The sequence below is a fragment of the Scylla paramamosain genome, unplaced genomic scaffold (genome assembly GCF_035594125.1).
Source record: "Scylla paramamosain isolate STU-SP2022 unplaced genomic scaffold, ASM3559412v1 Contig6, whole genome shotgun sequence".
Lineage (NCBI taxonomy): Eukaryota > Metazoa > Arthropoda > Malacostraca > Decapoda > Portunidae > Scylla > Scylla paramamosain.
Genome location: NW_026973671.1, coordinates 300,001 through 312,500, shown reverse-complemented (window position 1 = coordinate 312,500; position 12,500 = coordinate 300,001). Strand labels below are relative to the sequence as shown.

Genomic DNA, 12,500 nt, shown 5'->3' with positions numbered 1-12,500 from the left:
CTCTCTCCTATAGCCTCTCCTTCTCCCTTCCCACCTTCCAATCCCAGAGCAGAGGGAAACGTGCACCGCTCTTTCCTCCATCATGTTCGACGCATTCCAAACTGATTGTCTTTCATGGGAGGGTAAAACACGAAAACACTTAAACGGTTCTTTGTTCAGTCCCTGCGTGGGGTGTACACAATCCGAGGCCCTCCAACTCTCCTTTCCTATTTCATTATTTTCATCAAAGTTTCCCTGACAATAAGACAGCTATGACAGTTCTTCCTCTTTGTTCCTTCACCCACAGGACAGAGAAAAGTAAGGATCGATATCTGTGCTGAACCCAATCGAGTAACCTTCACGCCGAGTCATCTTGATCTCAGTAAGGACCAGTTTAGATACAAGATGGGGATTACTAATAAGTCTCAATGGTGTGTGTGTGTGTTCACAGCCGAGTAATATTAGCCACTTTACTGCAGGTTTCAACAGCATTCTAGCATTTCGCCTCTCTTCTCTCCACTTCATACATCAACAGTTAGACATCCTGGCGTGTGATTATGACATAAAATTCAGTAACTGGCAAGACGCAAAGTTAAACTGGCAAGCTATGAAAATTTCGGCACGCCCTTACACCAATACGACTTTCCAAATACGAGAAAAAGACCACTGGCAAAATAATAGCAACAAATTCTACAGTCACCCCTGCTACAGGTGAGTCGCGCACTTTCGCTCTTCTCTTCTCTCCTCATTCCATTATGGCTGAAAGTTATAGATTTTCTTTGTATTTCTTTTCACTCTTACTGAAAGACTAACACATACACACACACACATTCTCTCTCTCTCTCTCTCTCTCTCTCTCTCTCTTTCTCTCTCTCTCTGAACATCTTTCAGTGTAGCATCAACAAAAATAAAATAAGTAAATAAATGAAATAAGATAATAGATTAATAGATAAAATAAAAAAAAATAAAAAACAAGGTCATTTTCTTCAATATCGTTTGCCTTTGATTTGTCTTGTAAAGGTAAAAACGCAAAAGAAAATAATAATGATAATCTTTTCTCTTTTTTCTTTCTTCTGCAGGCAGTCCAAGAGAAGTACGTGGATAAATGCAACAACGTATGTAATGCTGATGCAAGTCCCTTATAACTACCTTAGTCGTGTGTTCTCACCCCATCAGAACCTGAAGTTAGGGTGAGAAGTCTTCAGTGTGATTCCAGAAGATGCACAGCTATCGTGGAAGACAATTGCGTTAAATATAATGAAAGTATGAAAGTATGCAATTCATTCTGAAGCCATCGAGTAAGAAAGTCAAGAATCCCCCTCGTTAAATACGGTGCTGTCAACTCTGGGGGAAGAGCAACGATAGCATTAAAAGATCTGCTGCCCTTTACGAACTGCACCGTAACCGCCAACCCTGCCAACGACGTGGGCGCCGCCACCGACCTCTCCCTCACCAAAGAAACCTCCTTTATCGCAATTTCCCAATGTGAGACTCCGTACTTGTGCCTGTGTGAGACTTATGGTGGTGAAGGTGGCACGTGAGTCCACCATCACAACAACAACAACAACAACAACAACAACAACATAATCCTTTCTTCTTCTTTAGGGACAGCATTTATAAACTTTTTTTTAACCATTTCTTTGTACTTGGTCCCTCTCTTTAATACATTAAAAAACAATACTAATAGTAAAAGAAATCCTCACAAATGGGGGGTGGTAACACAAACCGCGCAACACACACACACACACACACACACACACACACACACCACACACACACACACACACACACACACACACACTTTCCTCATCGTCTCTCTCTCTCCTCTCCTCTCTCTCTCTCTCTCTCTCTCTCTCTCTCTCTCTCTCTCTCTCTCTCTCTCTCTCTCTCTCTCTCTCTCTCTCTCTCTCCCTCTCTCTCTCTCTCTCTCTCTCTCTCTCTCTCTCTCTCTCTCTCTCTCTCTCTCTCTCTCTCTCTCTCTCTCTCTCACTCTCTCTCTCTCTCTCTCGCTCCGTAATAATGATTTTTTTCCCTGCTCTCCTCAATCATTGTTTTTCTTTCCCAGGTTATGTGTCATTTGGGGAAATTAAAAAAGTAATCAGGTAACAGGTGCTTTAACTTGCAAGAGCAACTTCAAGGACCTTCCCCAGCGACTGGAGGGTTCCAATTTTTTAGACTCGTCTCAGACCGGCTCATACGGACCCCACAGTTCTTATTGAGGTTGTTCTTGGCATTGCGCAATATTGCACCACACCTGCACGAAAATGCTGTGTCGCTGCTGCCCAGGCCTCACTACCCGGGACCCTCCCCGACCACCAACCATCACACCAAGAGTCGCGCCACCGTGAAGGTTGCGGCGAACGACATGTTGCTATAAGTGACGCTGTGTTTTCAATGCGTGGAGCTTCATCTGCATTTTGATTACACTTTCGTGTTCACGAGAGTTTTTCCTAATAATTTATTTCATTATTCAATGATTAACTGTTAGAAATAGCGAACATAAGTAAAATATGTTATACACTTTTTTTTTTTTTAACATCTTCACAGTTCAATTCGTCGTAATACCATTTTCTGCTTTTTTTTTTTTGTCAAGTTCTTACAATACATGTTGATTGTACAGTCACTGGTGAGTCTGATGGGGTCAACAAAACTGGCTATCCTGTATATGAAGTGTGTTATGACAAATAATTTGCGCATTTTTCGCGCTCCAGCTCGAGCTGTAGTGATGAGGCGAGAGTTGCGTGAGTTGCCAGTCAGAAACTTTCCCTCACATGCAGATCAATCAAAATATGCAAAATACGGCAAAGCGGTGGCTCTCATGAAGGAATGTCATAAAACAAGAAAGACGCGCCGTCAAAAGTTACCTCCATGAAGGAGTTAACGAGACTGAAAGCGCTATTTTTCTATGCGATGGACGCCAATAGGTGCTCCCACCAAATCATCGTCGTGCCCTCCAGAGGGCACCGGTGGGTTGTAGAGATGTGCGCTAACTAAATTAGAACCCGCAGGGGGAAGCTCCTACTGACGGAATAACAAATAATAATAAATAAATAATTAAATAAGTAAATGAATAAATAAATAAAAAATAAATAAAATAAAAAAAAATGTGTGTGTGTGTGTGTGTGTGTGTGTGTTTCAAACAGTCTGCATCACTATGATCAGGTTAGTTTCCTGACCTCATCTGAGCTTTAATTTTTCCCCTCGTAGGCTATTGAAATCCAAGGACTAGGGCAGAGATCGACGCAAAAACAACCCTGCGCTTCACTTGGAACGGATTTCAGAGTAACATTGGCAACCCTGGTTACTACACACTCACACAATGACAACCCTGATTACTACACTCTCACACATTAGCAACCCTGATTACTACACTCTCACATATTGGCAACCCTGATTACTACACACTCACACATTGGCAACCCTGATTACTACACTCTCATGTATTGGCAACCCTGATTACTACACTCTCACACATTGGCAACTCTGATTACTACACGGTCACACATTGGCAACCCTGATTACTACACACTCACACATTGGCAACCCTGATTACTACACGGTCACACAATGGCAACCCTGATTACTACACTCTCACACATTGGCAACCCTGATTACTACTACACACTCACACATTGGCAACCCTGATTACTACACGGTCTCACAATGGCAACCCTGATTACTACACACTCACACATTGGCAACCCTGATTACTACACGGTCACACAATGGCAACCCTGATTACTACACTCTCACACATTGGCAACCTTGATTACTACACACTCACATTCTTGGATGGAGGAGACAAGAGCACAGTGAAAAATGTCACCGATACTGAAATCAAAGTATGTGAAAGGTCTTACCCACTGACGCACAAACGCAAACTCCTCGCGTGATTACAGAACCATATTGTAAAACGTTTCGGCGTCTCAGCTCGACTCTTACTAGGTGTGACTGGCGATTGCTAAAGTGATTTTGATTCTAATGATAGTCTAACAAGAATTTTATACTACTGATGAACAAAACACCCATGAGAACCCGGCGCATTATCCCTGTGGCTTTTGAAAATAGTCTTTATGAGAAACCAAACGCATTTCAGAAAAGGGACCTTGACATGCCTGGCGGTGCAACATCTACAGGCTAAAGATCTGTGTTCAGAAATGCTTTGCTCTCTCACCACGACTATTCTCAAAAGCCACAGAGATGATTTGCTTGATTAAAAAAAAGAGAGAAAATAAATAAATAGATAAAAATCGGCCTTAAAAACTCACGTAACTGCACCTATATACAGCCTTTTGAATGTAGCGGAGGTGTGCCGCAGTTTGCTCACCTGACTCCAGGCAAAAAGTACACGTTAGAAGTGAAGGAGTGCTTTACAACAGTGCACTGTGACATACTGACGACACTTGAAGAATGGACGGAACCAGAGAAGCCACGAGTGCTGGAAAAGACAGAACTCCAGACGACAACAGACACCACCATCACCATCCAGCTGCCCGTCCTGCAGAACCCTCCACGGTCTGTGTGACTGTGTGTGTGTCAGAGAGAGAGAGAGAGAGAGAGAGAGAGAGAGAGAGAGAGAGAGAGAGAGAGAGAGAGAGAGAGAGAGAGAGAGAGAGAGAGAGAGAGAGAGAGAGAGAGAGAGAGAGAGAATATGTCTTATTTGCTCATATGAAGTTCTATTTGTACTATACGTATTTACTTGACTGTGTGTGTGTGTGTGTGTGTGTGTGTGTGTGTGTGTGTGTGTGCTGCGAAAAAGGCCAAAGTTCATGTGTTTATCCCGCCGGTCGTGCTCTAGTTGTACCCTAACCCACTCAGTGATTGGTTACTGGTGGCAGAATGCACTGGATATTGTTGAGGAAATACAGCGGCGGCGGCGACGAACATCACACGAAGAAGCAAGACACTGAAAAGAAAGCACTGGTAATGGTTCGCACAGGAAGGGAGTTGTTACTTTAAGAAGTTTAATTCAATGGACTTTTGAAATCAATTGGGGAATTAGTCAAAGTCTGGTATCTCTTCCCGGCTTGCGTAGCAACAGGGGTAAGAGGACAGCGAAGCAAAGAAGACTTATCAGATTCGTCAACCTCATTGGCGCGGCGTAATTATCTGGGATTTGTTTGAGCTGGCTTAAGACCTTACCATTATAGAATTAATTTTATCGTATTAAGGGCTCCCCATTCTCTGGAATTAGGTGAAAAATTCGCCTCTATAACCTGGCCAAGCAGGAGAAATTACGTTTATTCACGGGGTAAATTTATCATAGAAGTGGTCAACACAGTGACGCTGAGAGGGGGAAAAAGTAAGGACAAAAGGAAACTGAGGAGAGGAGGGGAAGGGGGAGGGGTTAGTCACATGATACTGAGACTGTCTGGTCATCCCCGCACATTACATGGGCCTTAGCCTAAAAAAAAAAAAATAGAAATATACATAATTAATTTCCAGCACTACACCACTACCACCACCACCACCACCATGGCTGCCAGATGAAAGAAGAGGAGGGAGAGGAGGAGGAAGAAGAAGAAGAAGAGGAGGAGGAGGAGGAGGAGGAGGAGGAGGAGGAGAAGAGGTGCTCTGTGAAGACCAAACAGCATTTCACAGCTCTTCCTGACTACCCAAAGCACATCAAACTGGACAAGCACAGGTTAGAGAGAGAGAGAGAGAGAGAGAGAGAGAGAGAGAGAGAGAGAGAGAGAGAGAGAGAGAGAGAGAGAGAGAGAGAGAGAGAGAGAGAGTTATAGGTATCTTGTTGTTATTCTTCTTGTTTTTCTTCTTCTTCTTCTTCTTCTTCTTCTTCTTCTTCTTCTTCTTCTTCTTCTTCTTCTTCTTCTTCTTCAATTTGAATTAGTAGTAGTGGTGGTGGTGGTGGTGGTGGTGGTGGTTGTTGTTGTTGTTGCTGTTGTTGTTATATTAAAAGTAGTAGTAGTAGTAGTAGTAATGATAATAACAATAAAAATAATAATAGTAATAGTAATAGTATTGGTATATTTAAGGACACACACACACACACACACACACACACACACACACACACACACACACACACACACACACACACACACACACACACACACACACACACACACATAAGTCACTGCACCACCACTGCTCCTGCATTCTATCAACTATAACTTGATGAAGTGGGATTCTATACATCTCCCGACTACTGCTGGAGTTGTTGGAGACTTACACAATCAAAGAGAGGCGAACATAGCAAGAGAGAAGGTGTTCACATGAAGAAAGCAAGGTAAATGACTGGTATCAGCTGGCTTTAGCAGACGACAGAGCTGTCAAACCACAGAGGTAAACATTGTTGTTCAGTGTTTCACTACCATGGCATCTCTTTCCTTGCCTAACATAGAAGAATTAGTGAAGGAGAAGGTGGAGGAGGGGATAAAAGACATAACTGTGGATGTCAAAGGTAGAGAAACCAGAGAAGCTAGTAAACTAACTAAGGAAATAACAGAAAAGCTTGTTCCCGAGCTTGCTAAGATCATAGCAGTGTCCGTATCCTCGGCCGTGACTACAGCTTTCAAGGAAGTGGCTAGTGAGTTAGCAAAAATGTTTGATACCTCACAAAAACAGGCTCTACTAAATAGATATGAGACAGATAAGCTTGAACAATACCAACGAAAGGATAATCTATGCATCTACGGCTTGGAAGAAGAAAATGAAGAAACAGAGGATGTAGTCGAAGCCAAGGTCATTGAACTGGCAGCAGATATGGGGGTGACTCTTGTATCTGACAACATCTCTGTTGCTCACCGACTCGGGAAACCTCAAGCATCTAATAGAAGCAGACCGGTAATTGTAAGGTTCTACCATAGGAAGAAAAGAAATGAAATGCTGAAGAAAAGAGCTGAACTTAAAAAGAAACAGAGGAAAGTATTCGTGAATGAAGATCTTACACCCATGCGAGTTGCAATGTTCAAGATTGTCAAGGAGCAGCCAAATGTGAAAAGTGTTACCACTAGGGATGGTAAAATTACTTGTGTGGCTCACAGATAAAAACAGGCCAGTTGAAATTCATACACCAGATGATTTGTTCAAAACAGGTATATTACAGCCTGATTGGAAAAGGCTGAAACTTGACAACATGATTAATAAGACCCTAAGTAACAACGCATAGGGACAAATATGGAGCACAGACAAAAGCTAAAATTCAAACAACTGTCTCCCATACTAAATCTATTACTAATCTTAATAATATTTCAAAACTCTCTTTACTAACACTAAATGTCAATGGATTGAAAGGAAAGTTAACCACAACGGAATTCAAGGACTTGTGTGTTATGTATGATGTATTATGTATAAGTGAAACAAAATGTGATGATGTCGATATGATAAATATTGTTCCCAGTATGAAAAAACCTTGGATTTGATATAGTATTCAAAAACAGACATGAACTCAGTAGATATAAATCAGGGGGTTTAGTGCTTGCTATTAAAAGGGATATTAAGCTGAAGTGGAAGACTATTAAGACTGAGGGTAAGGCTTTCATATCTATTTTAATAGATAAAAGAAGTTTAAGGTTAGATAAGGATTTGATTATCAGTGTGGTATACATTCCCCCAGTTAATTCTAGATATGCAAGTGTGGAATACTTTGAAGAAATTGATAATTTTCTTTTGGATTATACAAGTGATGATTACTCACATTTATTATGTGGAGATTTTAACTCACATACTGGAACTCTGTTGGATTATGTTTTGCCAGATGTACTTCATGATGATGATGATGATGATGATGATGATGATGATGATGATGTTGATGATGATGGTAATGGTGATCTATTTGAGGTACAAAACATACTTAAAGCAATGGGAGTGGATGGAACAAGGTATAACCAAGATGTAACACAGGATAGGAATTCTTATGGGAGAAATTTGGTGACAATATGTTGTAATAATAAGGTATGTATTTTCAATGGTAGAGTAGATAGAGATCTCAGAGTGGGGAGACCCACAACTACACATGGCACTCTTGTGGATTATGTTATAGGTTCACCAACATTGTTAAAAGATGTAAATGAATTTAGAGTGCTAGACTATGACCCATTGTATTCAGATATTCATTGTGGTATTCATGTACAGCTTAAAGTAAATATTGAGTATGCAATTATTAACAATGCCAATATAGCACCTGTGAGTAACTATAATCAACCAAGTAAGTGGAGAGCATCTAAGGAAGAGGATTATATAGCAGAAATTGATGAAAATCAGGTAAAAGAGTTAATAGAGCAGATGGATTCTATGGACATTGAAGATGTAAGTACTAGAATAAAGAATATTTTATTAGGAGCAGCTGTAAAGGTTTTTTCCACCAAAGAAAAAGAAAAATTATGTTAAGCAAAGTAATAATGCAAGTTTATTTGGATATGATAATATTTGTTGGTATACAAGGAAAGCATACCATAAAGCTAGACATAAATATAATCTGAGGAGGAGTGAGGATAATAAGAAAGATATGATAGAAAAAAGCAAGAAGTACAAAGCTGAACTGAAAAGAGTACACAATAAGGAAAAAGAAAATATGTTGATTAAGTTAAAAGCAAACAGAAATAAAGATCCAAAAACATATTGGAAAATATTAAAGGAAAATGATGGAAATAAAAGCAAAACTACACTTACACTTGCAGATTTTCATCAACACTTTAAGAATCTATCAGAGGAAATTAGTGAAAGTGATAAGCATTTAAGTGAACTAGAAAGTGCTACAATTGAATCTGGGGAAGAGGAAACACTGAATGAGCCCATTACAGAACATGAAGTGTTGAAAGCTATTAGAAAACTAAAGAATGACAAGGCACCTGGATATGATGATATTGTTAATGAATATATTAAAAGTACAAAAAATATGCTTAATTTGTATGTTAAATTTTTTAATAGGATTTTGGATACAGGATATTTACCTAAAGAATGGTTGATAGGGGTTATTGTCCCATTGTATAAGAATAAAGGTGATGTTGATGACCCACACACTTATAGGGGTATAACTTTGTTAAGTTGCTTAGGTAAGGTATTCACATCTGTGCTAAATGACAGGTTAACTTCTTATTCTGATAGTCATAATATTATAAAAGAAAATCACGCTGGATTTAGGCAAGGTTATAGTACTCTTGATCACATATTTTTATTAAAGAACATCATTGATCTGTTTTTATGGAAGAAGAAACAATTATTTTGCCTTTTTATTGATTATAGAAAGGCATTTGACACAGTTTGGAGGGAGGGGCTCTGGTATAAGATGGTAAAGGAAAATATTGGTGGTAAAGTCCTTAATGTTATTAGAAATATGTATTTGAACATTAAATCATGTGTTAAGTTTAATGGAAACAAGTCAGACACTTTTATTTGTAATAGAGGAGTAAGACAAGGTGAAAATCTTTCTCCATTATTATTTGCCCTTTATGTAAATGACATTGAAAAGTCTTTAATAGAAAACAGATGTAATTACTTACTATTTGATGATAACTACCTTGATTTACAATTGAATTTATTGATAATGATGTATGCTGATGACACAGTAGTTCTAGCTAATTCGGAAGAGGGAAATGAGGAATATTCTTAATGCATTGGAGTTATATTGTGACAAATGGAAATTAGAGGTAAACAAAAATAAGACAAAAATTGTTGTATTCAGCAGAGGAAGACTTAATTATGACAATTTTCATTTTGTATTTAGTGATGAAATTATAGATACAATTGGTGAATACAAATATCTTGGTGTCTTATTCAATTATAATGGTAGGTTTAGAAATGGTCAATTGGACCTTAAGAAAAGAGCAACAAGAGCTATGTATTCACTAATTGGAAAATGCCGCAAACATGATCTACCAGTTGATCTGCAACTTGAATTGTTTAACACCATTGTAATGCCAATTATGACCTATGCTTGTGAAATTTGGGGATACTGTATTATTAGAGAAATCAAGCAGTTGCACATGACATTTTTAAAACATGTATTACATGTACATAAATATACAAGCACTGATATTGTATATGGGGAGTTAGGGGAATATCCTATTGATATTGTTATCAATACTAGAATGATTGGCTACTGGTCAAGGTTAATAACAGGGAAAACTACTAAGTTAAGCATGATTATGTATAAAAGTTTGTTACATTTAGACTCCACAGGCATGTATTCATCACCTTGGATTTGCCATATAAGAAATATTCTTAACAATTGTGGTATGTCAGGTATTTGGATGGATCAACAAACTAATAATCCAGAATGGTTAAGGAAAGCAGTTGAAAACAAACTTAAAGATCATTGGATAACATCATGGTTTAGAAATATTTCAACAAAGGGACTTTGTAAGAGTTATAGAATGTATAAAGACTTGTATTGCAGAGAAGATTACCTATTGAAACTTAAAAAGAGTATCAGAATGCCTTTGATTAAAATAAGAACAAATAACAATAGACTACCTGTTGTGAAAGGAAGATATGATAGTATAGATAGGGAAGAAAGATTATGTACTTTTATGTAGATGTAATGTTGTTGGAGATGAATATCATATTTTATTGTCATGCCCTAATGATAACATCGTGGAGCTCAGAAACAAATATATTCCAAATTATTATAGAAATAACCCAACAGTGAATAAGTTTATCCAATTAATGCAAAGTAAAAGTCAATATATTTTGTCTAACATTTCTCTTTTTTAAAAGCTACCTATAATTTTTTTTAGGTAACAGAAAGTTGATTTATATAAGTTGTTAGTGTTTGTTTGTATCTGAAATAATTGCAGGAGCTGTGCTCCATACTTTGTATCACAAAGTCTGAGCATGTAAATAAATCTGAAATCTGAAATCTGAAATCTGAATCACACACACACACACACACACACACACACATATATACATACACACTGCCCCCCCTCTCCCCCTCCTCTCCCCCCCCACAGGTTGGCCTCTCCCCCTCCACCACCACCACCACCACCACCACCATCACTGACTTTATATTAACAGATTTATATATTGAAGATATTTTTCCTTTTAGTTTTGAAGAAGAGGAGGAGGAAAAGGAAGAGGAAGGAGGAGGAGGAGGAGGAGGAGGGTTAGGTGTGGCCCTCCTTCCCCCTCCCACACCACTGCAGTCCCAGCCTCTGATTGGCCAGCCCTCAGCCAATCAGGAGAGAGACTTTATGGCCTTGCAGATAAGTATGTTGTGGTACTGACCCCCTCCTAGTCACCCTTGTCATATCCCCTGTGCCACTTGAAGACCCCCACCAGACCCCCTCTTAGTCACCCTTGTCATGTCCCCTGTACCAAAACACTAACTACTACTACTACTACTACAACTACTACTACTACTACTTCAGGTGGAGGAAGGCCGAAGGGAACTGGAGGAGGAGAGAAAGAGACACAGGCTGGAGGTTGAAAACATAAGGTCTAGATTTAGAATGATGACAACGACCACAGCCACCACCAGCACCTCCCCCACTAGCCTGCCTTTCTCTTCAAGTCCCAGCGAGGAGCGCCCGCCCTCCTCCCCACCCTCCTCTCTCAGCAGATGGGAGGTGAGAGGGAGAGAAAGAGACAAAGAGAGAAAGAGGGAGAGGACACCCACAATTCACACTGGAAATGTTCTGTCTTACTCTAATGCCTCTCTTTAATTGCTCAGGGCCTGGACAGACTGAGAGAGGAACTGATGAAAGAGAGAGAGATAGAGATTGAAGAGAGAATTGCAAGTGTAAGAGAGGAAGAAAGGAGGAAATTAGATGACGAAAAACAGGTAAGACAGACAGAGAGAGGGAGAGAGAGAATGTAATGATTAAAAACAATGATTGGATGGTAATTGGTGCAAGAAAAGAACGACGTTTGTTGTGAAGGACAGGCAGGAGACGGGGGAAAGAAACACACAGAGGAATGAAGAAAAACATGAACAAAACACAAGACAACAACAAATTCAACATCAGAACGACACAATACACAGACAGAAATACAAACCCAAGCTATCTACACATGAAAAACACATTTACACACCTGAAAACATAACACATTACACACTTACACATCTGAAAATGCCCAAAAACTGTGTCCCTCCTCTACCTGGCTGTTGCTCACACCTGCACCACCAACACTTTATTTGAATTAGTGTGATATGAGTAAACCACAGAAACTTTCAATCAAGTCATTACAGACACTGCCACACACACCCAGACACTGCCACACACACCCAGAAACTGCCACACACACCCAGACACTGCCACACACACCCAGACACTGCCACACACACCCAGACACTGCCACACACACCCAGACACTGCCACACACACCCAGACACTGCCACACACACCCAGACACTGCAACACACACCCAGACACTGCCACACACACTCAGACACTGCCACACACACCCACACACTGCCAAACACACCCAGACACTGCCACACACACCCAAACACTGCCACACACACCCAAACTTCAACCAGATGGCACCACTGCTATAACATCTATTTCTAAAGCTGAACTCTTTGCTCAAACCTTTGCTAAAAACTCTACCTTGGATGA

At 39.9% G+C, this 12,500-nt stretch overlaps 1 long non-coding RNA gene across 1 annotated transcript in view; it reads right to left on the bottom strand.

The window, feature by feature from the left end:
• Positions 1-12,500, bottom strand: part of LOC135096743 (uncharacterized) — a 52,021-nt gene that overhangs the window by 10,421 nt on the left and 29,100 nt on the right. The window lies entirely within an intron of this gene.